General features: G+C 44.5%; 1 protein-coding gene across 2 annotated transcripts in view; it reads left to right on the top strand.

The window, feature by feature from the left end:
* The window catches only part of rad18 (RAD18 E3 ubiquitin protein ligase), a 285,072-nt gene that overhangs the window by 182,668 nt on the left and 90,205 nt on the right, over positions 1-12,199 (top strand). The gene's annotated exons all lie outside the window — the stretch shown is intronic.

Genomic DNA, 12,199 nt, shown 5'->3' with positions numbered 1-12,199 from the left:
TAGATGAGCTTGAGGCACAGTTGGAAATTGTTAAGTATGATGTGGGAATAACAGAGGTATGGCTTCAAGTGGACAGGGCCTGGGAAATGAATATTCAAGGGTATGCGTCCTATCGAAAGGACAGACTGATGGGCAGAGGGGGTGGGGTGGCTCTATTGATGAGGAATGCTATTCAGTCCCTTGCGAGGGGGGACATAGAATCAGGAGACGTAGAGACAGTATGGATAGAACTGAGAAATTCTATGAGTAGAAAGACCCTAATGGGAGTTATCTACAGGCCCTCAAACAGTAGCCTGGATGTAGGGTGTAAGTTGAATCAAGAGTTAAAATTGGCATGTCGCAAAGGTAATGCTACAGTTGTTATGGGGGATTTCAACATGCAGGTAGACTGGAGGAATCAGGTTGGTACTGGACCTCAAGAAAGGGAGTTTGTGGAGTCCCTCTGAGATGGATTCTTAGAACAGCTCGTACTGGAGCCTACCAGAGAGAACACAATTCTAGATTTAGTGTTGTGCAATGAACCGGATTTGATCAGGGACCTCGAGTTAAAGGAGCCATTAGGAGGTAGTGACCATAAATATGATAAGTTTTAATCTACAATTTGAGAGGGAGAAGGGAAATTCGCAAGTGTCAGTATTACAGTTGAACAAAGGGAACTATGGTGCTATGAGGGAGGAGCTGGCCAAAGTTCAATGGAACAATATCCTAGCAGGGATGACAGTGGAACAGCAATGGCAAGTGTTTCTGGGAATAATGCGGTAGGTGCAGGATCAGTTTGTTCCAAAGAGGAAGAAAGATCCTATGGGGAATAAGGGGAGGCCGTGGCTAACAAGGGAAGTAATGGACAGTATAAAAATAAAAGGGAAGAAGTGTAACATAGCAAAGACGAGTGGGAAGCCGGAGGATTGGGAAACTTTTAAAGAGCAACTGAAGGTAACTAAAAAGGCAATACGCAGAGAAAAAATGAGGTACAAAGGTAAACTAGCCAAGAATATAAAGGAGGATAGTAAAAGCTTCTTTAGGTATGTGAAAAGGAAAAAAAAGACCAAAATTGAGCCCTTGAAGACAGAAACGGGTGAATTTATTATGGGGAACAAAGAAATGGCAGATGGGTTGAAAAGGTACTTTGGATCTGTCTTCACTAGGGAAGACACAAACAATCTCCCAGATATAATAGTGGCCAAAGGACCTAGGGTAATGGATGAACTGAATAGAAATTGATATTAGGCAGGAAATGGTGTTGGATAGACTGTTGGGTCTGAAGGCTGATAAGTCCCCAGGACCTGATGGTCTGCATCCCAGGGTACTTGAGGAGGTGGCTTTAGAAATCGTGGACACATTGGTAATCATTTTCCAATGTTCTATAGATTCAGGATCAGTTCCTGTGGATTGGAGGGTGGCTAATGTTGTCCCTCTCTTCAAGAAGGGAGGAAGAGAGAAAACAGGGAATTATAGACCAGTTAGCCTGACGTCGGTGGTGGGAAAGATGTTGGAATCAATTATAAAAGGTGAAATTAGGACACATCTGGATAGCAGTAACAGGATCGGTCCGAGTCAGCATGGATTTACGAAGGGGAAATTGTGCTTGACTAATCTTCTGGAATTTTTTGAGGATGTAACTATGAAAATGGACAAGGGAGAGCCAGTGAATGTAGTGTACCTGGACTTTCAGAAAGCCTTTGATAAAGTCTCACATAGGAGATTAGTGGGCAAAATTAGGGCACATGGTATTGAGGGCAGAGTACTGACATGGATTGAAAATTGGCTAGCTGACAGAAAACAAAGAGTAGTGATTAATGGGTCCCTTTCGGAATGGCAGGCGGTGACTAGTGGGGTACCGCAGGGTTCAGTGCTGGGACCGCAGCTGTTTACAATATATATTAATGATTTAGATGAGGGAATTAAAAGTAACATTAGCAAATTTGCCGATGACACAAAGCTGGGTGGCAGTGTGAAATGTGAGGAGGATGTTATGGGAATGCAGGGTGACTTAGATAGGCTGGGTGACTTGACAGATGCAGTTTAATGTGGATAAATGTGAGGTTATCCACTTTGGTGGTAAGAACAGGAAGGCATATTATTATCTAAATGGAGTCAAATTACGAAAAGGGGAAGTACAACGAGATCTAGGTGTTCTTGTACATCAGTCACTGAAAGCAAGCATGCAAGTACAGCAGGCTGTGAAGAAAGCTAATGGCATGCTGGCCTTCATAACAAGGGGATTTGAGTATAAGAGCAAAGAGGTCCTTCTGCAGCTGTACACGGCCCTGGTGAGACCACACCTGGAGTACTGTTTGCAGTTTTGGTCTCCAGATTTGAGGAAGGACATTCTTGCTATTGAGGGATGCAGTGTATGTTCACAAGGTTAATTCCTGGGATGGCGGGACTGTCATATGTCGAAAGATTGGAGCGACTGGGCTTGTATACTCTAGAATTTAGAAGGCTGAGAGGGGATCTTATTGAATCATATAAGATTATTAAGGGAATGGACATGCTGGAGGCAGGAAGCATGTTACCGCTGATGGGTGAGTCCAGAACCAGAGGCCACAGTTTAAGAATAAGGGGTAGGCCATCTAGAACGGAGTTGAGGAAAAACTTTTTCACCCAGAGAGTGTTGGATATATGGAATGCTCTGCCCCAGAAGGCTGTGGAGGCCAAGTCTCTGGATGCTTTCAAGAAAGAGATGGATAGGGCTCTTAAAGATGGCGGAATCAAAGGTAATGGGGATAAGGCAGGAACTGGATACTGATTGTGGATGATCAGCCATGATCACAGTGAATGGCGGTGATGGCTCGAAGGGCCGAATGTCCTACTCCTGCACCTATTGTCTGTTGTCTGTTACTGAAACTTGGTTGTGAGAGAGGCAGGAATGGGTGATTAATGTACCAAGTTTTCAAACTTTTAGCAAAGTTAAAGGAGGAGTTAAAAGAAGGGGCGGAGTTGCACTACTAATCAGGGACACTATCACAGCTGCATTTGGAGGAGACATAATGGAGGGGTTAGACACTGAGTCCATTTGGGTGGAACTCAGGAATAGGAAGGGTCCAAATCACACTGATAGGATCGTAGTACAGTCTCCCTACTAGCCATCAGGACATTGAGGAACAGATATATAATCAGATTAAGGAAATGTGTAAAAATAATTGGGTTGTTGTCATGGGGGATTTCACTTTCCATAATATAAACTGGGACCTTCTTGGTGTAAGGGGTTTATATCAGGCTGAATTTATTAAGTGCATCCAGAAAGGTTTCTTAAATAAATATGTGGAAGGTCCATTGAGAGGGGAGGCCATACTGTTGGGTAATGAGCTTGGCCAGATGACTGACCTTTCAGTGGGTGAACAGCAAAGGAACAATGACCACAGCACCATAGCTTTCAGGATAGCTATAGATGAGGATAGGTGGGAAAGTTTAAACTGAGTATGGAAAATTAAGAGGCCATTCGGCAGGATCTAAGCAGTGTTAATTGGGTACACCTGTCTCTGGCAAATCCACATCAGTCATATGGAGGGTGCTTAAAGATCAATTGCAGAGTATAGGAAAGATATGTTCCTGTTAGAAGAAAGGATGAGGATAGAAAGATAAGAGAACGTTGGATGTCCAGAGAGATGATGAATTTACTCAAGAAGAAAAAGGAAAAGTATGTAAAGCTTCAGAGGTTAGAATGAAACAAAGCACGAGTGGTAAAAAGAAGCCAGAAAAGAACTATAGAAGGGAATTAGAAAAGCCAACAGGGGCCATGAAAAGTCCTTGGCAAGTAAGATTAAGGTGAATCCTAAGGCATTCTATTCATACATCAAGAGTAAGAAGATACCTTGGGAAAGCATGCGACCACTGAATGATTGGGGGGTGGGGGGAGGATGCGGTGAATGTGAGTGAGGTACTTAACAAGTACTTTGCTTCAGTGTTTACCAAGGAAAAGGATATGTCGGACCAGGAGATCAACGGTGAGAATATATACCTTAGGGCATTTAGGGGTCAAGAAGGAGGAAATGTTGGGCTTTCTAATGAGTATCAAGGTGGATGAATCCCCAGGGCTTGATAGGATTTACCCCAGGTTATTGAAGAAATCAGGAGACGAGACTGCTAGGCTCTTGACCTGTATCTGGGTCCTCTCTAGCCACAACGAGGCCCTGGAGAACTGTCAAGTCGCTAATGTATCTCTGTTTGAGAAGGGAACAAGGGAAAATCTTGGTTATTAGATACCGGTGAGTCTTAAATTAGTTGTAGGGAAATTGCTGGAGAAAATTCTTAGGGATAGGATATATGAGCATTTGGAAATCGTGGCTTAATTAGGGAGAGCCAGCATGGCTTCATGTGTGGCAGGTCATACCTTACCAACTTAATTGTGTTTTTTTGACAAGGTGACAAGAGAGATTGGTGAGGGTAGAGCACTGGATGGTGTCTACATGGATTTTAGTAAGGTGTTTGACAAAGTCCCTCATGGGAGACTAATCTAGAAGATTAAGATGCATGGGATCCACACCGAATTGGCTTTTTGAATTCAGAACTGGCTTGTGCATAGAAGACAGGAGGTAGTTTTTGAAGGTACTTGTTCGAGCTGGAGGTCTGTAATTAGTGGAGTTGCGAAGGGATCTGAGCTGGGACCTCTGCTGTTTATAAATGTATATAAATGGCTTAAATGAAAATATGGATGGGTTAGTAAATTTGTGGATGATACTAAGATTGGCAGAGTTATGGATGGTGTAGAAGACAGGCAAAGAAGAATACAGCATAATATAAATCAGTTGCAGATTTGGGCTGAGAAATGGCAGATGGATGGAGTTTAACCCAGATAAATATGAGGTGTTGTACCTCTGTAGGGTAAATGCATGGAGATAGTACACTGTTAAGGGCATGGTCCTTAACAGTGTTGCTGAGCAGAGAGATCTTGGGATCCAAGTTCATATTGTGCTTGGAAGTTGCTACACGGGTCGATGAGGTGGTTAAGAAGGCTTATGGAATTCTTGCTTTTTTTAGTTGAGGCATTAAGTTCAAAAATTAGGTGGTTATGTTGCAACTTTATATAACTCTGGTTAGGCCACAGCTAGAGTATTGAGTACAGTTCTGTTCGCACCACTATAGGAAGGATGTTGAGGGTGCATAAGAGATTTACCAGGATGCTGCCTGGTTTAGAGGGCGTGTGCTATCACGAGAGGCTGGATAAACATGTCAAACAGGAGAAAATTTGCAGACACTGAAGTTTTGGGCCGAGACATTGGGATGAAGGAGATCTGATAGAAGTTTACGAGGGATGTGAGGGGTAAGTTTTTTACTCAGAGTGTTGGATGCCTGGAATGTGCTGCCTGGTATGGCAGTACAGGCAAATACATCAGAGGCTTTTAAGAGACGTTTGGATAGACACAGGGATGTAAGGAAAATGAAGGGATATGGATATTGTGTAAGTAGGAGAGAATAGTGTTGGTGGTTTTGATTTACCTTTTAGCTGGTTAGGCACAACATTGTGGGCTGAATGGCCTGTTCTTGTGCTGTACTCTTCTAAGTTCTATATTCTTGAAACTTAAATTAGCATAGAATTGCAGTTTCATGCCAACATTTGTCCAGTCAGCACGGGTAACTGAAGTTGAATCATTATTCCTATTATTCATGACTTTAAGGGCTGAATTGGATATTGTGTAATGAACCAGATTTGATTAGAGTTCTTAAGGTAAAAGTACATTTAAGAGGCAATAATCATAATTCTGTAGAATTCACTGAGCAGTTTGAGAGGGAGAAGCTAAAATCTGATGCATCAGTATTTCAGTGGAGTAAGGGGAACTACAGAGGCATGAGAGAGTTGCTGGCAAAATTTGATTGGAACGGGACACTACAGTAGCAATGACAGCAGAATAGCAATAGGAGTTTCTGGGAGTAATTCGGAAGGCATCCCACACAAGAAGTATTCTGAAGGGAGAAAGAGGTAACCCTGGCTGACAAGGGAGGTCAAAGACAGCATAAAAGCAAAATAGAGGGCATGTAATAGAACAAAATTTAGTGAGAAGCTAAACGATTGGGAGCTTTTAAAAACCAACAGAAGGCAACTTAAAAAAAAGCAATATGGAGAGAACAGTTGAAATATGAAGATAAGCGAACTAATAATATAAAAGAGTATACCAAAAAGTTTTCTCTGGTATATAAAGAGTAAAAAAGCGGCAGGAGTAGAAATCACTCTACTGGAAAACTTTGCTGGAGTGATAGTAATGGGGACAAAGAAATGGCAGAGGAACTCAATGAATTTTTTGCATCAGTCTTCACTGTGGAAGACAGCAGCAGTACCCTAGAAATTTGTGAGTGTTGGGGGGCAGCAGCGAAGGTACTTACTAAGGAGAAGGTGCTTGTGAAGCTGAAGTGGCTGAAGGTAGATAAGTCACCTGGACCAGATTGACTACACCCAGGGATCAGAAAAAGGTAGCTGAGGAGATTGTGGAGGCATTGGTAGTGATCTTTCAAGAATCACTAGATTCTGGAATGGTTCTGGAGGACTGAAGAATTGCAAATATCACTTCACTCTTTAAGAAGGTAGGGAGGCAAAAAACAGAAAACTATAGGCCAGTTAACCTGACTTTAGTGGTTGGAAAGATGTTGGAGTCCATTATTAACAATAAGGTTTTAGGGTGCTTGGAGAGAGACCTGATAAAATTAGCCAAAGTTTTGCCTGTCAAATCCATTAGAATTCCTTGAAGAAATACTTTATACTTATACTTTATTGTCGCCAAACAATTGGTACTAGAATGTACAATCATCACAGCGATATTTGATTCTGCGCTTCACACTCCCTGGATTACAAATACTAAATATTTAAAATATTAAAAATAGTTAAAATTAGTAAATATTAAAAATTTAAATTATAAATCATAAATAGAAAATAGAAAAATGGAAAGTAAGGTAGTGCAAAATAACCGAGAGGCAGGTCCGGATATTTGGAGGGTACGGCCCAGATCCGGGTCAGGATCCGTTCAGCAGTCTTATCACAGATGGAAAGAAGCTGTTCTCAAATCTGGCCGTACGAGTCTTCAAACTCCTGAGCCTTCTCCTGGAGGGAAGAGGGACGAAAAGTGTGTTGGCTGGGTGGGTCATGTCCTTGATTATCCTGGCAGCACTGCTCCGACAGCATGCAGTGTAAAGTGAGTCCACAGACGGCAGATTGGTTTGTGTGATGTGCTGCGCCATGTTGACGATCTTCTGCAGCTTCTTTCGGTCTTGGACAGGACAATTTCCATACCAGGTTGTGATGCACCCTAGAAGAATGCTTTCTACGTTGCATCTATAAAAATTAGGGTTTTAGGGGACAGGCTAAATTTCTTTAGTTTTCTCAGGAAGTAAAGGCGCTGGTGGGCCTTCTTGGCAGTGTACCCTGCCTGGTTGGATTAAGTCAGGTCACTTGTGATATTGACCCCGAGGAACTTAAAGCTTTTGACCTGTTCCACTTGCGCACCACCGATGTAAATTGGATCATGCGGTCTGCTACTCCTTCTGAAGTCAGCAACCAATTCCTTCGTCTTGCTGACGTTGAGGGATAGGTTATTGTCTTTGCACTATGCCACCAGGTTCTTAATTTCCTCTCTGTACTCAAACTCATCATTACCCGAGATATGGCCTACAATTGTGTCATCAGCAAACTTATATATTGAGTTCAATGGAAACTTGGCTACACAATCAAGGGTGTACAGTAAGTACAGCAGGGGGCTGAGTACACAGCCTTGTGGGGCACCGGTGCTCAGAGTGATTGTAGAGGAGAGCTTGTCCCCTATTTTTACAGCCTGGGTCCTGTCTGTGAGAAAGTTGAAGATCCAGCTGCAGATCTGAGTGCTAAGGCCCAGGTTCCGGAGCTTAGGAATCAGTTTATTTGGAATGATGGTATTAGAGGCAGAGCTGTAGTCAATGAAAAGGAGCCTTACATATGCGTCTTTATTCTCCAGGTGTTCTAAGGAGGAATGTAGGGCCAGAAAGATGGCATCTGCTGTTGACCTGTTGCTCCGGTAGGCAAACTGCAAAGCATCGAGGTTGACCGGTAGACTGTGGTTGATGTGTGCCATAACCACTTCATAGCAATTGATGTCAGAGCCACAGGTCGATAGTCATTCAGGCATGCCACCTTGCTCTTCTTCGGCACTGGGATTATTGTTGCCTTCTTAAAACATGAGGGGATCTTAGACTGAAGCAAGGAGCAGTTGAAGATGTCAGCAAACACTCCAGCTAGCTCGCCTGCACAGGCCCAGAGATCCAGTCCTGGGACGCCATCTGGGCCCGTCGCCTTCCTTGAATTTATCTTCAGGAAGGCCCTGCTAACGTCCTCCTTGGTGACGATGAAGCTTGATGCCACCAGGTCCGGTTCATCAGGAGTGAGTGGGATGCTCCTCTTCTGTTTGAATCTTGCATAGAATATGTTATGTTCCTCAAGAAGAGAAGCGCCGCAGTTATTGATATTCCCAGCCTTTTCTTTGCGCACAGTGATCTCATTTAGACTCTGCCATAGTCTACTGGCATCCCTTTGATTAGCCTGGGCTTCCAACTTAGCTTGATATTGCCTCTTGGCTCCCTTAATGGCTTTCTGGAGTTCACGCCTGGATTCCGTGTAGCGACTGGTATCCCTGGACCTAAAAGCCGCAGCTCTAGCCTTTAAAAGGGACCTGACCTCATAATTCATCCAAGGTTTCCTGTTAGGGAATACCCGGATTGTCTTGCAAGACATACAGTCCTCTGTGCATTTCCAAATAAAGTCCATGACAGCTGAGGCATACTCATCGAGGTTAGCTGCCGAGTCCTTGGATACTAACCAGTCCACTGATTCAAAGCAGTTATGGAGGACCTCATCCATTCCCTCCGTCCAACGCGACACTACTTTTGATACCGTGACCTTCCGCTTCAGTTTCTGTTTGTAAGCTGGGAGGAGGAGTACGGCCTGATGGTCCGATTTTCCGAAGTGAGGTCGTGGGACGGAACGGTTGGCATCCTTGACTGCTGTGTAGCAGTGGTCAAGTATATTCAGGCCCTAGTGGGGCAGGAGACATGTTGGTATAACTTTGGCAGCACCTTTCTGAGGTTGGCCTGGTTAAAGTCCCCGGCTGTAATGAGCAAAGCCTCCGGATACCTGGTCTCAAGTTCACTGATGTTGGCATACAGTATGTTCAGAGCACACTGCACGTCAGCTTGGGGGGGAATGTAGACCGCTGTCAGTATGACCGAGGTGAATTCCCGTTGCAGATAGTAGGGACGACACTTCACCGACAGGTGTTCCACGTCCGGGCTGCAGGTTGGCAGTGCCACTGTGTCCGAGCATCACGCAGTGTTGATCAGTAGGCAGACACCACCTCCCCTCGTCTTGCCCGAAGACGCCGTGCGGTCCATCCGATGGATCGAAACTCCCTCTGGTCGGATGCCACAGTCGGGGGTGGCAGGGGAGAGCTAGGTCTCGGTGAAACAGAATACACAGCAGTTCTGCATTTCCCTGCAGTAGGTGAGTCTCCCTTTAAGATCATCCACCTTGTTCTCTATGGCTTGCACATTAGCTAGTAGGATGGTGGGCATAGGGACCCCGAAGCCCCTCAGCTTCAATCTGACCAGCAGCCAAGCTCTTTTGTCACGCTTCCTCGGTAAGTAGTGCATCTTTCCAGGTTTTCATCGATGCAGTATGTTGTTGTCAGCTCTTTGAGGTAGGTAGACGTGTCCCAATAGACAATAGACAATAAGTGCAGGAATAGGCCATTCGGCCCTTCGAGGCAGCACCGCCATTCACTGTGATCATGGCTGATCATCCACAATCAGAATCCAGTTCCTGCCTTATCCCCAGAACTTTTGATTCCGCTATCTTTAAGAGCTCTATCCATCTCTTTCTTGAAAGCATCCAGAGACTTGGCCTCCGCAGCCTTCTGGGGTAGAGCATTCCATATATCCACCACGGGAATCAATCGGGGGGTCGCGTCGTCATGCACTCCGGGTTGGGCCAAGTAATGGGGGAGGCTCCGCTGCCACTTCCAGCTGCCGGGGGCCTGGGCTGTCAATTGGGTCAGGCCCCGAAGCCGACACTTAATCCCGGATGGCTGGGCTCCTTGCTGAAACAAGTTCTTAAGCTGAGTCACGGTTGCGGAGGCCTCCGCTCCAGCTGAGCCTCGGGCTCGATTTCCGAGGTCGGCGGCGGAGGCCTCACTTCCGGCAGCTGTGGATAGCCACCAACGGGGCTTTACGGTGGTCGCTCCGGGGAAGTGTCTGGGGCACCTTAGGGTCTCCGCCGTCACCTCTGTTGTATGGTCATCTGCTCCGGAAAGGTGCTGGTCGGAATGGGCCATGTTTCCAAGCACTTCGGCACGGTAGCAGACCGTGGGTCTCCGGGAACGTGGTGGGCCTTGCCGGTCGGGTCCAGATGCGGTCTGGAGTTTAAGATGCAGTTCTGGTGCGGTGGTCTCCAGCTGGGTCAGTAGCTTCGCCAGGGTGTTGTTGATCTTGATCTTGCTAAATTGGTTTAGAAGGGTTTCTGGGGTATGGGATAGTGGAGAGGGCAGTTTGCTCGAGAGAGCACGTGCAAAGTCGCTAGTTACCGGCACCATCTTTTTTAACAGGTAGTATAGACAAAGGAGAGTTAGGGAATGTTGTTTAAAGAAGTTTAAATCTTTCCTTCGGAAGTTCAGTGAAACCCTCTCTCACTGCTCCCCCTCTGTGATCTCTGCTGCCCTCCAACTCTTTGACCACGTGCTCACCCAGACCTGCTACCACAGCCATGTATCCTTCCTGGGAGCATGTCTCGCTGCCATCTTGTACCACATGGCTTCCAGATCTGTTTTCTAGCTTCTTGATTCAGACTCTGAGGCCCCCAGGTACTAACATTCAATTGACTGCTTCTCCCACTGTGCTGTATGTGCCAAGCTTTCCTCATGAGAAAGTACCTGGTGTCCCTATCCCAGTCACTTCCACAACTCTGAGACTCTCTCTCCATCGCCTGCAATGGACCTGTCCGCTACTTTATCCTCCGCCAGATCCTTGCTTTCAGTCGCCGGTTCTTCAACTTTCTCACGTCCTCCAAGGATAGGAAGATCACCTGTCTACAGACTACAGAGCCTGCCAAAAAGAATTTCCATAGATGCTGCCTAGCCTGCTGAGTCCCTCCAGCATTTTGTGTGTTTCAAGGTATTATTCATATGGTTGTCTCTAATTTGATGCCCTATTTTCGTCTGATTCAGTAAATTAGAGGGCGGGTTTAAAGCTAGACAAAACCATAGTTGGCTATGATAGTCCTGGAAAGTACTTGGGTTTATTTTGATAAGGATGGTGTTACTGTTTTGGTTGTTAATAGGGTGATTGAACTGGACAACAATTTTTTTAAAGTGTTGTTTCTTCAGATTTGTTTTTGTTTATGATAGACCACTTGAAGCTGAACACAAATACAATTTCAGACTACTTGTATCACGTAAGAAATTGGAGAAAGAAGGAACTTACTTTTATTGAACATAATGTGTTTAATTGCATTACAGTGCTGATGCTTTGCAATGGTTCAACTCAGTTAAAAATGTTTTGTTCATGATTTTCATTTGCATTTAGTGTCTGAGGCTTCTCCCTCAAGTGTCCAACAATAATCAGCCAGCATTGATGGATTTCAGCATTTCAGTTGCCCTGATACTGCTTCTCCATAACTGCAATGTTCTAGTGAAACCTTTCACCATGCTTGTCATTGACAGTGCCAAGATTTTCAGGGAAAAAGTCTAAATGGGAATGCAGAAAATGAATTTTTAGTGACATGTTGCACTTCATGGTTTTGTATGCTTGAAGCATGTTAGGTTGTTCATATCTTGTGTGGACCTTGCATTTCCTTAGTATTTCCTTAGCATTTCTCTCACCTTTCTTGCTTGGGTTATCCATTTCGTACTCCAAAAGGCAGGCTATTTCTGCTCTTAAAGTTTCAATTTTGTTTCTTAATCTCTTCTACCATTTCGGTATTCTCATTTCTTTACTCGGTTTTGTGTTTCTGTTAATGAGTGCCCCTATTTGGGAGCCATTGCATTGCTGCTAATGCTGCACAGTATGTTATTGTGTGTAGCTCTTCAAATCTTTCAAGTTTTCCCTAATATTGTGATAATATAATATTGTTGAGTATTAACAAATTAGCAAATTTTGATGATGTGTTTTGTTTTGGTATGTAGGATTTTTTTGTTGGGTTAGTGACCATGTATTCTGTTAGCGTGATGTTAAATATTAAGATAATTTTGTC

This window comes from Mobula hypostoma, chromosome 15 (assembly GCF_963921235.1).
Source record: "Mobula hypostoma chromosome 15, sMobHyp1.1, whole genome shotgun sequence".
In the NCBI taxonomy this organism is placed as follows: domain Eukaryota; kingdom Metazoa; phylum Chordata; class Chondrichthyes; order Myliobatiformes; family Myliobatidae; genus Mobula; species Mobula hypostoma.
Note: the sequence above shows the minus strand (reverse complement) of the source record. Positions and strands in the feature narration are given on the sequence as shown.